This window comes from Heptranchias perlo, chromosome 17, assembly GCF_035084215.1.
Source record: "Heptranchias perlo isolate sHepPer1 chromosome 17, sHepPer1.hap1, whole genome shotgun sequence".
Lineage (NCBI taxonomy): Eukaryota > Metazoa > Chordata > Chondrichthyes > Hexanchiformes > Hexanchidae > Heptranchias > Heptranchias perlo.
Window position 1 is genome coordinate 31,246,327 of NC_090341.1, and position 9,301 is coordinate 31,255,627.

The window sequence follows — 9,301 nt, forward strand, 5'->3', positions numbered from 1 at the left end:
TATAGAGAGGGACTGGGGGGCGGAGTTAGAGAGAGGGAATGGGGGGCGGAGTTAGAGAGGGGGACTGGGGGGCGGAGTTAGAGAGAGGGACTGGGGGGCGGAGTTAGAGAGGGGGGGAATGGGGGGCGGAGTTAGAGAGGAGGGACTGGGGGGCGGAGTTCGAGAGGGGGGGAATGGGGGGCGGAGTTAGAGAGGGGGGCAATGGGGGCGGAGTTAGAGAGGGGGGAATGGGGGGCGGAGTTAGAGAGGGGGGACTGGGGGGCGGAGTTAGAGAGAGGGACTGGGGGCGGAGTTAGAGAGGGGGGACTGGGGGGCGGAGTTAGAGAGAGGGACTGGGGGGCGGAGTTAGAGAGGGGGGACTGGGGGGGCGGAGTTAGAGAGAGGGACTGGGGGGCGGAGTTAGAGAGGGGGGACTGGGGGGCGGAGTTAGAGAGGGGGGACTGGGGGGCGGAGTTAGAGAGGGGGGACTGGGGGCGGAGTTAGAGAGGGGGGACTGGGGGCGGAGTTAGAGAGGGGGGACTGGGGGGCGGAGTTAGAGAGGGGGGACTGGGGGGCGGAGTTAGAGAGGGGGGACTGGGGGCGGAGTTAGAGAGGGGGGACTGGGGGCGGAGTTAGAGAGGGGGGACTGGGGGCGGAGTTAGAGAGAGGGACTGGGGGCGGAGTTAGAGAGGGGGGACTGGGGGGCGGAGTTAGAGAGGGGGGACTGGGGGGCGGAGTTAGAGGGGGGGACGGGGGGCGGAGTTGGAGAGAGGGACTTGGGGGCGGAGTTAGAGAGGGGGGACTGGGGGGCGGAGTTAGAGAGGGGGGACTGGGGGGCGGAGTTAGAGAGAGGGACTGGGGGGCGGAGTTAGAGAGAGGGACTGGGGGGCGGAGTTAGAGGGGGGGACGGGGGGCGGAGTTAGAGAGAGGGACTGGGGGGCGGAGTTAGAGAGAGGGACTGGGGGGCGGAGTTAGAGGGGGGGACGGGGGGCGGAGTTGGAGAGAGGGACTGGGGGGCGGAGTTAGAGAGAGGGACTGGGGGGCGGAGTTAGAGAGAGGGGGGACTGGGGGGCGGAGTTAGAGAGAGGGACTGGGGGGCGGAGTTAGAGAGGGGGGACTGGGGGGCGGAGTTAGAGAGGGGGGAATGGGGGGCGGAGTTAGAGAGAGGGACTGGGGGGCGGAGTTAGAGAGGGGGGACTGGGGGGCGGAGTTAGAGAGGGGGGACTGGGGGGCGGAGTTAGAGAGGGGGGACTGGGGGGCGGAGTTAGAGAGGGGGGAATGGGGGGCGGAGTTAGAGAGAGGGACTGGGGGGCGGAGTTAGAGAGGGGGGGAATGGGGGGCGGAGTTAGAGAGGGGGGGAATGGGGGGCGGAGTTAGAGAGGGGGGAATGGGGGGCGGAGTTAGAGAGGGGGGACTGGGGGGCGGAGTTAAAGAGGGGAGAGCGGGGCGCAGTTGGTGAGGGGAGAGCGGGGCGGAGTTAGAGAGGGGAGAGCGGGGCGCAGTTGGTGAGGGGAGAACGGAGGTGGAGTTTGTGAGGGGAGAACGGAGGTGGAGTTTGTGAGGGGAGAACGGAGGTGGAGTTTGTGAGGGGGAATGGAGGTGTGGAGTTAATGAAGGGGGAACGGGGGGAACCTAAGTGGTTAGTGATGGGGACACCTGGAGCAGGTTATATGGGGGAAATCTGGGGGGGGCAATTATAATGGGGGGCATGGGGGTAATAAGGAAAGAACCGGGTGAGGGTTTAGTGGGGGAACATGGAAGCTATGGCTTGTGAGGGGGCAACCTGAGGGGGTTAGTGAGGGAGGAACCTCGGGACGGTTATTTTGGGAGAAACAGGGTTGATGTACAGTCAGTCAGTGTGTGAGGAATCTCGGGGAATGAGTTATCAGTCTCGGAGAGGGTAATCAATGAGATACGGGGCTGGGGATTGAGAAAGAGCAACCGGGGGGGGGGGGGGGGGCGAGGATCTGCGATGGAGCAACCCTGAAATTGGGGAAGTCAGTGAGCTAGCCGCCCTGTGCTGATGTCATTGAAGGAGTGGCCCCCATTGAGGAGGAATTAGTGCAGGAACTCCCTGGGGAGCAAGTGCATCATTGGGGAGCAAATTTTGTTTGTGTTAATCACAGGGATACAAATAAGCAGTTGTTCATCTATTTCTGGTGTTGGTGATAATGCTGCTATAAGGCTAATAATTAGATGTCACCTTGCAACTCAGTTGTGGTCCAAGCACTCTGCAGGATGATAATTTAACTACAAGTTGGGTAGCAAAAAACAATCAATCGATACTGCGACTGTTATACGCTTATAAAGTGCCTTAGTAGCCCAAATAATTGTGATTTCTGAATCAGCTGTAGAGTGTGAAGGAACAGGAGCGATTAAGGCAGTTATATTAAGACGATCATATCACAAGGAAAGCAAAGTATATTCACAAGTTTAGGAAAAAAGGTAAGAGACAAAATGTGATTAATATGCTAATAGCAGTTTCTTTCCCCCAAAGAATGTAAACTATATGCAGTTTCTAACTTATCTCTGTAATCAACAAGCACCTCCTACCCGTTATTTTGGGAAGCCTCTGGTCTCAAGAATTCAGCAGGGCCTGCCTGGCAGGCCTCCTTTTCTGGCTGTGAACAGAGGGAAATAAAAATCAGAGACAGAGACACAGGTGGTCAGTTTGTTGTTTTAAAACTGTGTTAATGATCAGGGACATTCAGGTCCAGCAGAGCTTGTAAAGTCAGTCAGGTTTAGACAGACAGCTATGAGGGTAACTTTTGGCCAGACTCAAAAGTTTGGCATGTAGGAAGATGGTTAGAAGTTGTTTTGTTTAAGTCTAGGAAGATGACCCAGTGATGTGGGGAAGCATAGCATGTTTATTATTTTGTACTATTATGCAAAGACATATTGCACTGATTGACTAAAGTGAGTTTGAGCATAATTGTTGCTGTGAAATAAAGTAGCTTAATGATCTGTATCTGGTCATATCTTACCGAGTATTTTCTTGATTCATCTTCAAGAAGAATTTGGAGAGGCACATGAGGGCATGTGCAAAAGACAGTTATCAGGTTCAGATCACAAAGGGATACTATTGTTTCACCCTGGATAAAGTTGTATAGTTAGATATTGGGTAGAACAGGTACACCCCTAAACATAAGATGTTGCGACAGCTCATGGGATTACTCCCAGTGCCACATGCTAGCGAGAGCAGAAATAAGAGAATAGACCAGATGAATGCGTGGCTTGAGAGATGGTGTAGGAGGGAGGGGTTTAAATTCCTGAGGCATTGGGACCGATTCTGGGAAAGGCGGGACCTGAACAGGCTGGACAGGTTGCACCCAAGCAGAACCAGGACCAATATCTTTGCGGGGGCATTTGCTAGTTGTGTTGGGGAGGGTTTAAACTCGTATGGCAGGGAATGGGAACCAAAGGGCAGGTACAGATAGGACAAATTCAGACCAGGAAATGGGAAGTAGAAAAGCAGTTAGTGATGTAGTTAGCGACGCAAAGGCAAAAAAAGCAAAGGTTAAATAGTGTTCAGCACAGGATTTTGACGGGGTTAAAGGGTATATACTTCAATGGAAGGAGTATTACAAACAAAGCAGATGAGCCAAGGGCACAGATAGACACATGGCAGCATGATATCATTGCTATAACAGAAACCTGCCTTAAAGAGGGGGATAATTGGCAGCTCAATTTCCCTGGATATAGAGTTTTCAGGCAGGATAGAGTGGGTGATAAAAAAAGGAGGGGGGTAGCATTATTGATTAAAGAATCAATTACAGTGGTGAGAAGGGATGATATGCTAAATGGATCATCAATCGAGGCCATATGGGTTGAGCTAAGAAATAAAAAAGGGGCAGTCACACTACTAGGAGTGTACTATAGAATAGCGAAAGGGAGATAGAAGAACAAATATGTACGCAAATTTCTGAGGGCAAAAATAAGAGGGCAATAATAGCAGGGGACTTCAACTACCCGAATATCAATTGGGATTCAAACAGTGTGAGAGGCACAAAGGGTGCAAAATTCTTGTTCAGTGTCCAGGAGAACTTTTTTAGCCAGTACGTGACAAGCCCAACAAGAGGGGATGCAATTCTAGATTTAGTCGTGGGAAATGAAGATGAGCAAGTGGGTGAAGTGACAGTGGGTGACCATATTGGGGATAGTGACCACAATTCAGTTAGTTTTAGCATTATTATGGAAAAGGACAGAGTTAAATCAGGAGTAAATGTTTTAAATTGGGGGAAGGCAAATTTTACAGAACTAAGAGGTGATTTGGCAGAAGTGGACTGGACACAACTACTTGAGGAGAAATCAGTGGCAAGCCAGTGGGAGGCACTAAAAAGTGAAATTCTACGGGTACAATGCAGACACATCCCCTCAAAGAAAAGGGTGGCACTGCCAAATTTAGAGCCGCCTGGTTGTCTAGAAGTATACAGGGCAAGATAAAGCAGAAAAAGAAAGCTTATGACTGTCAGAGAAAACTAAATACTGCAGAAAACCTAGAGGAGTATAGAAAGTACAGGGATGACGTAAAAAAGGAGATAAGGAAGCAAAGAAAGTGCATGAAAAAATATTAGCTAGTAAAATTAAAGAAAACCCAAAGATGTTTTGTCAGTACATTAAGAACAAGAGGATAGCTAAGGAAAAGGTGGGACCTATCAGGGATGATAAGGGTGTAGAAGCAGAGGATGTGGGTGGGGTTTTAAATGAATATTTTGTCTCCGTATTCACAAAGGAAAGGGATGATCTGGACGTGGTAGGTAAAGAGGAGAGGTGTGAAATATTGGATAAGGTAAACATAATGAGAGAGGAAGTACTAGAGGGACTGGAATCCTTGAAAGTTGATAAGTCACCAGGGCCGGATGGATTGTTTCCTAGGCCATTGAAAGAAGCCAGGGAGGAAATAGTGGATGCTCTGAGGATCATTTTCCAATCCTCACTAGATACAGGGTAGGTACCGGAGGACTAGAAGACTGCAAACGTAGTACCATTGTTTAAAAAGGGTACGAGGGAAAGGCCGAACAATTATAGGCCGGTCAGTCTTACCTCGGTGGTGGACAAACTATTAGAATCAATACTGAGAGATAGGATAAACTGTCACTTGGAAAGGCATGGTTTGCTCAGGGTTAGTCAGCATGGATTTTTTCAGGGAAGGTCATGCCTTGCAAATCTGATTGAATTCTTTGAGGAAGTGACAAGGAGGATTGATGAGGGTAGTGCAGTGGATGTTGTCTACATGGATTTTAGTATGGCATTTGACAAGGTCCCACATAGCAGACTGGTCAGAAAGGTAAAAGCCCATGGGATACAGGGAAATGTGGCGAATTGGATCCAAAATTGGCTCAGTAACAGGAAACAAAGGGTAAAAGTCGGTGGATGTCTTTGCGAATGGAAATCCGTTTTCAGTGGTGTGCCACAGGGCTCAGTGTTGGGTCCCTTGCTGTTTGTGGTATATATTAATTATCTGAACTTGAATGTAGGGGGCATGATTGGCAAATTTGCAGACGACACAAAAATTGGCCATGTAGTTGATAGTGAAGAGTATAGTTGTAGACTTCAAGAGGATATCAATGGGTTGGTGGAGTGGACAGAAAAGTGGCAAATGGAGTTCAACCCAGAGAAGTGTGAGGTAATGCACTTAGAGAGGGCAAACAGTAAAAGGGAATACTCAGTAAATGGGAATATATTGAGAGGGGTAGAGGAAGTGAGAGACCTTGGAGTGCATGTGCACAGGTCCCTGAAGGTGACAGTACAGGTAGATAAGGTTGTGAAGAAGGCATACGGAATGCTCTCCATTATTAGCCGAGGTAAAGAATACAAAAGCAGGGATGTAATGATGGAACTGTATAAAACGCTGGTAAGGCCACAGCTGGAGCATTGTGCGCAGTTCTGGTCACCACATTACAGGAAGGACGTAATTGCTCTGGAGAGAGTGCAGAGAAGATTTATAAGAATGTTGCCAGGGCTTGAAAATTGCAGCTACGAGGAGAGATTGGATAGGCTGGGGTTGTTTCCTTGGAGCAGAGGAGGCTGAGGGGAGACTTGATTGAGGGGCCTAGATAGAGTAGACAGGAAGTACCTGTTTCCCCTAGCGGAGAGTTCAAGAACTAGACAACATAGATTTAAGCTGATTGGCGGAAGGATCAGAGGGGACATGAGGAAAAACTTTTTTACCCAGTGGGTGGTGGGTGTATGGAATTTGCTGCCCGAATTGGTGGTAGAGGCAGGGACCCTCAACTCTTTTAAAAAGTACCTGGACCTGCACCTAAAGTGCTGTAAGCTGTAGGGCTACAGACCAGGTGCTGGAAGTTGGGATTAGAATGGGCACCTGGTTGTTCTTCGAGCCGGTGCGGACACGATGGGCCGAATGGCCCCCTTCTGTGCTTTATCTTTTCTATGGTTCTATGGGACAGACTAACACTGTTGTACTCCCGAGAATCTAATGTAAGCCCCTAAACTTGTAACAGCTGCTAACACGACAACTAAATATCAAGTCTGTGTTTTGTCTGAAACCAGGAGAAACATCAATGAGGTGCAGACGAAATTCAGTGGCATCAAGATAGTCACCAAGATAAGTGATTGCATGAAACACATGACCACTTTGTGCATATATAGCGTGATGGATCAGAGATTAATCTTGGTTCAAGTCATATAACACTGGATATTTTAATATTAGTTTCTGGGATTTCATAGCTGGTAAGCATTGTAACCACTTTAAAATTTGGTTCAAAAACAGAAATTGCTGGCAGCATTCAGCAAGTCAGACAGCATCTGTGGAGAGAGCAGACAAGTTAACGGCCCTGAATGTCCTTGATGTCAGTTATGCTATTGTTATACCAATGTTGTGCCAGAAGGTTATGCCATTCACCAGCAGAAAGATTTATACAAGTTTCCTGGGGTAAGTTAATTTAAATATTTTTGGTGCAGCTCTGGTGTAACTTCAGTGTAGAAATTCTATAAGTTGCTGACACCCCCTCCCATGAAATTTCTGGGCAACATACAACTCTACAGTAGAACACTGCCCCCCAGCAAGATATGCAGCTGACAAGTGGTTGCACTGGCAATTTCCACCAAATCACTTGATGGCATCGCTCACCCACAGTATCAGTCCACATTGACACCTTGCCTACTTAGGCACCAGCTATGCCCACTGGGCACCATGCCAGGGCAGAAGCAGCCCAAATGGCTTCTCTGATGATGGCCTCCATGCCCTCCTCCAAGAGGTACAAAATAGGAGCCCTATACTCCTGGACCTTCCTTTCATCAAGCTGGACACCGACATTAGTCGTGGTCACCTGCAGGGAGCTGCCAGTGGCATTGATTTTCAACTCCCTCACACTCAGGACTGATCAAAAGCATGGAAAGAAGTGAAAACATTTCTCTAGGGCAGGTAAGGGTAATGTGCCACCACACTCTTTCCTCCCGGGGTACCATCGCATGCTTCACCATCTTAAAGCCGCACTCACTGGAGCAAAGGCAGGTGAATGGAGTCAAGGTACAGAACAGTCACGATCTAATTGAATGGCGGAACAGGCTTGAGGGCTGAATGACCTGCTCCTGTTCCTATGTACTTAGTCTTCACACTAGGCTGGGTAAGGGCACCTACAACTTCCCTATCACACACTAACTGTCTTGCACAACCCCAAAGCATCTTTCTTACACTCAACATCTCACTTCACAGCTCCCATCACATTTGCCACACATTCCTTAATTGAAAGCCACGTCCTCACACACGCAACCTTCCACCACCTTGGCTTGGAATAAAAAATGTTTGCTTTGAAATAAATTGGGTACTGGTCTCATGATTTGTTATTTATCAACATTACTGTAAATCAAGAGAGAGACCATTCATTAGGTTCGTACTTCACACTGGTGAGGATTCCTGGCAAGGTCCTGCTGGGCCAAAGAGATCTGCCTTGATATCACCTGGTAGAGTGCGTAGAAGAAAATATGACTGAAGTGCTGCCACTGCATTTGATCGGTTGATGAGGACATCCTGCAGAATATCCCCTCTGATATCTCTTGCAGCGGCAAATGAGGACAAAGCCTGATTTGCATCACAGACAAGTTGGAGGTCCTGAGAATGGAACCCCTTCTTATTCACATTCATTATCAGGTGCTCGGTAGGCACCTTCAGTGTACCCTGGGAAATCCAGCTATCCTGTTGAAGTCCCTGGCTCGGTGCCTCTGCTACCTGGGGGCGATGCCAAAGTGGATGAATTTGACTGCTCTATGGAAGTGGGTGCCTGGCACTTGCCAGATGCATGCTTTGATAGATCCCTGGTTAATGTTACACAGATCACCTGTGGCAGATTGGAAGGATCCGGAACTATGAAAATTGAGGGCTGTTGTCACTTTAATTGCCACAGACAGTGCGGTTATGGCAGTGGAGAGAGACTGCAAATCTTTGTAATGAAGTTGGCAGAAATGCCCAATGGCATCCTTGCAGAGGCTCAGCTGTCAGATGCACAGCTCCTCAAAGAGTTCTTTTTAGGAGAGGTGCAGTCTGTTCAAAGGTTGAGGAAGATCGTACTTGGTGGGCTTCGGTCCTCTGCCATGCTGTATGATTCTCTTGGCCTCGACACTGCAACTCTTCCTCCATTATGATGGCATAGAGTGGTATGCCTATGGGAAAGCCATCCCTTGGCCGAAGTCGATCTGAGTGAGGGTTTGGTAGAGGGGAAGTTGGGGCTTCCATCTGAAGTTAAAATCGGCCCTATTTTGATGGTTCAAGTGTAATTACCTGAAACTAACGTGACACCCCATTGGAACTGCTCAATACTTACCTACTTGCACAAGTCTGACCACTTTGTACACAACAGCTAGTTTAATGTGTATTGTATATGCACTATGCTACTGGGTACGGTAGCATAGTGGTTATGTTACTGGACTAATAATCCAGAGTCATGAGTTCAAATCCCACCACGGCAGCTGGGGAATTTAAATTAAATAAAAATTTGGAATTAAAAAAAAACTAGTATCAGTAATGGTGGCCATGAAACTACCGGATTGTCGTAAAAACCCATCTGGTTCACTAATGGCCTTTAGGAAAGGAAACCTGCCATCCTTACCCGGTCTGGCCTCTATGTGACTCCAGACCCACAGCAAAGTGTTGATTCTTAATCGCCCTCTGAAATGGCCTAGCAGGCCACTCTGTGGTAAAATCTCGCTACGAAAAGTCATAATAAGAATAAAACCTGACGGACCACTAGGCACCAGACACGACAAAGGCAAACCAAGCCCAGTCGACCCTGCAAAGCCCTGCTCACTAACATCTGGGGACTTGTGCCAAAATTGGAAGAGCTATCCCACAGACTAGTCAAGC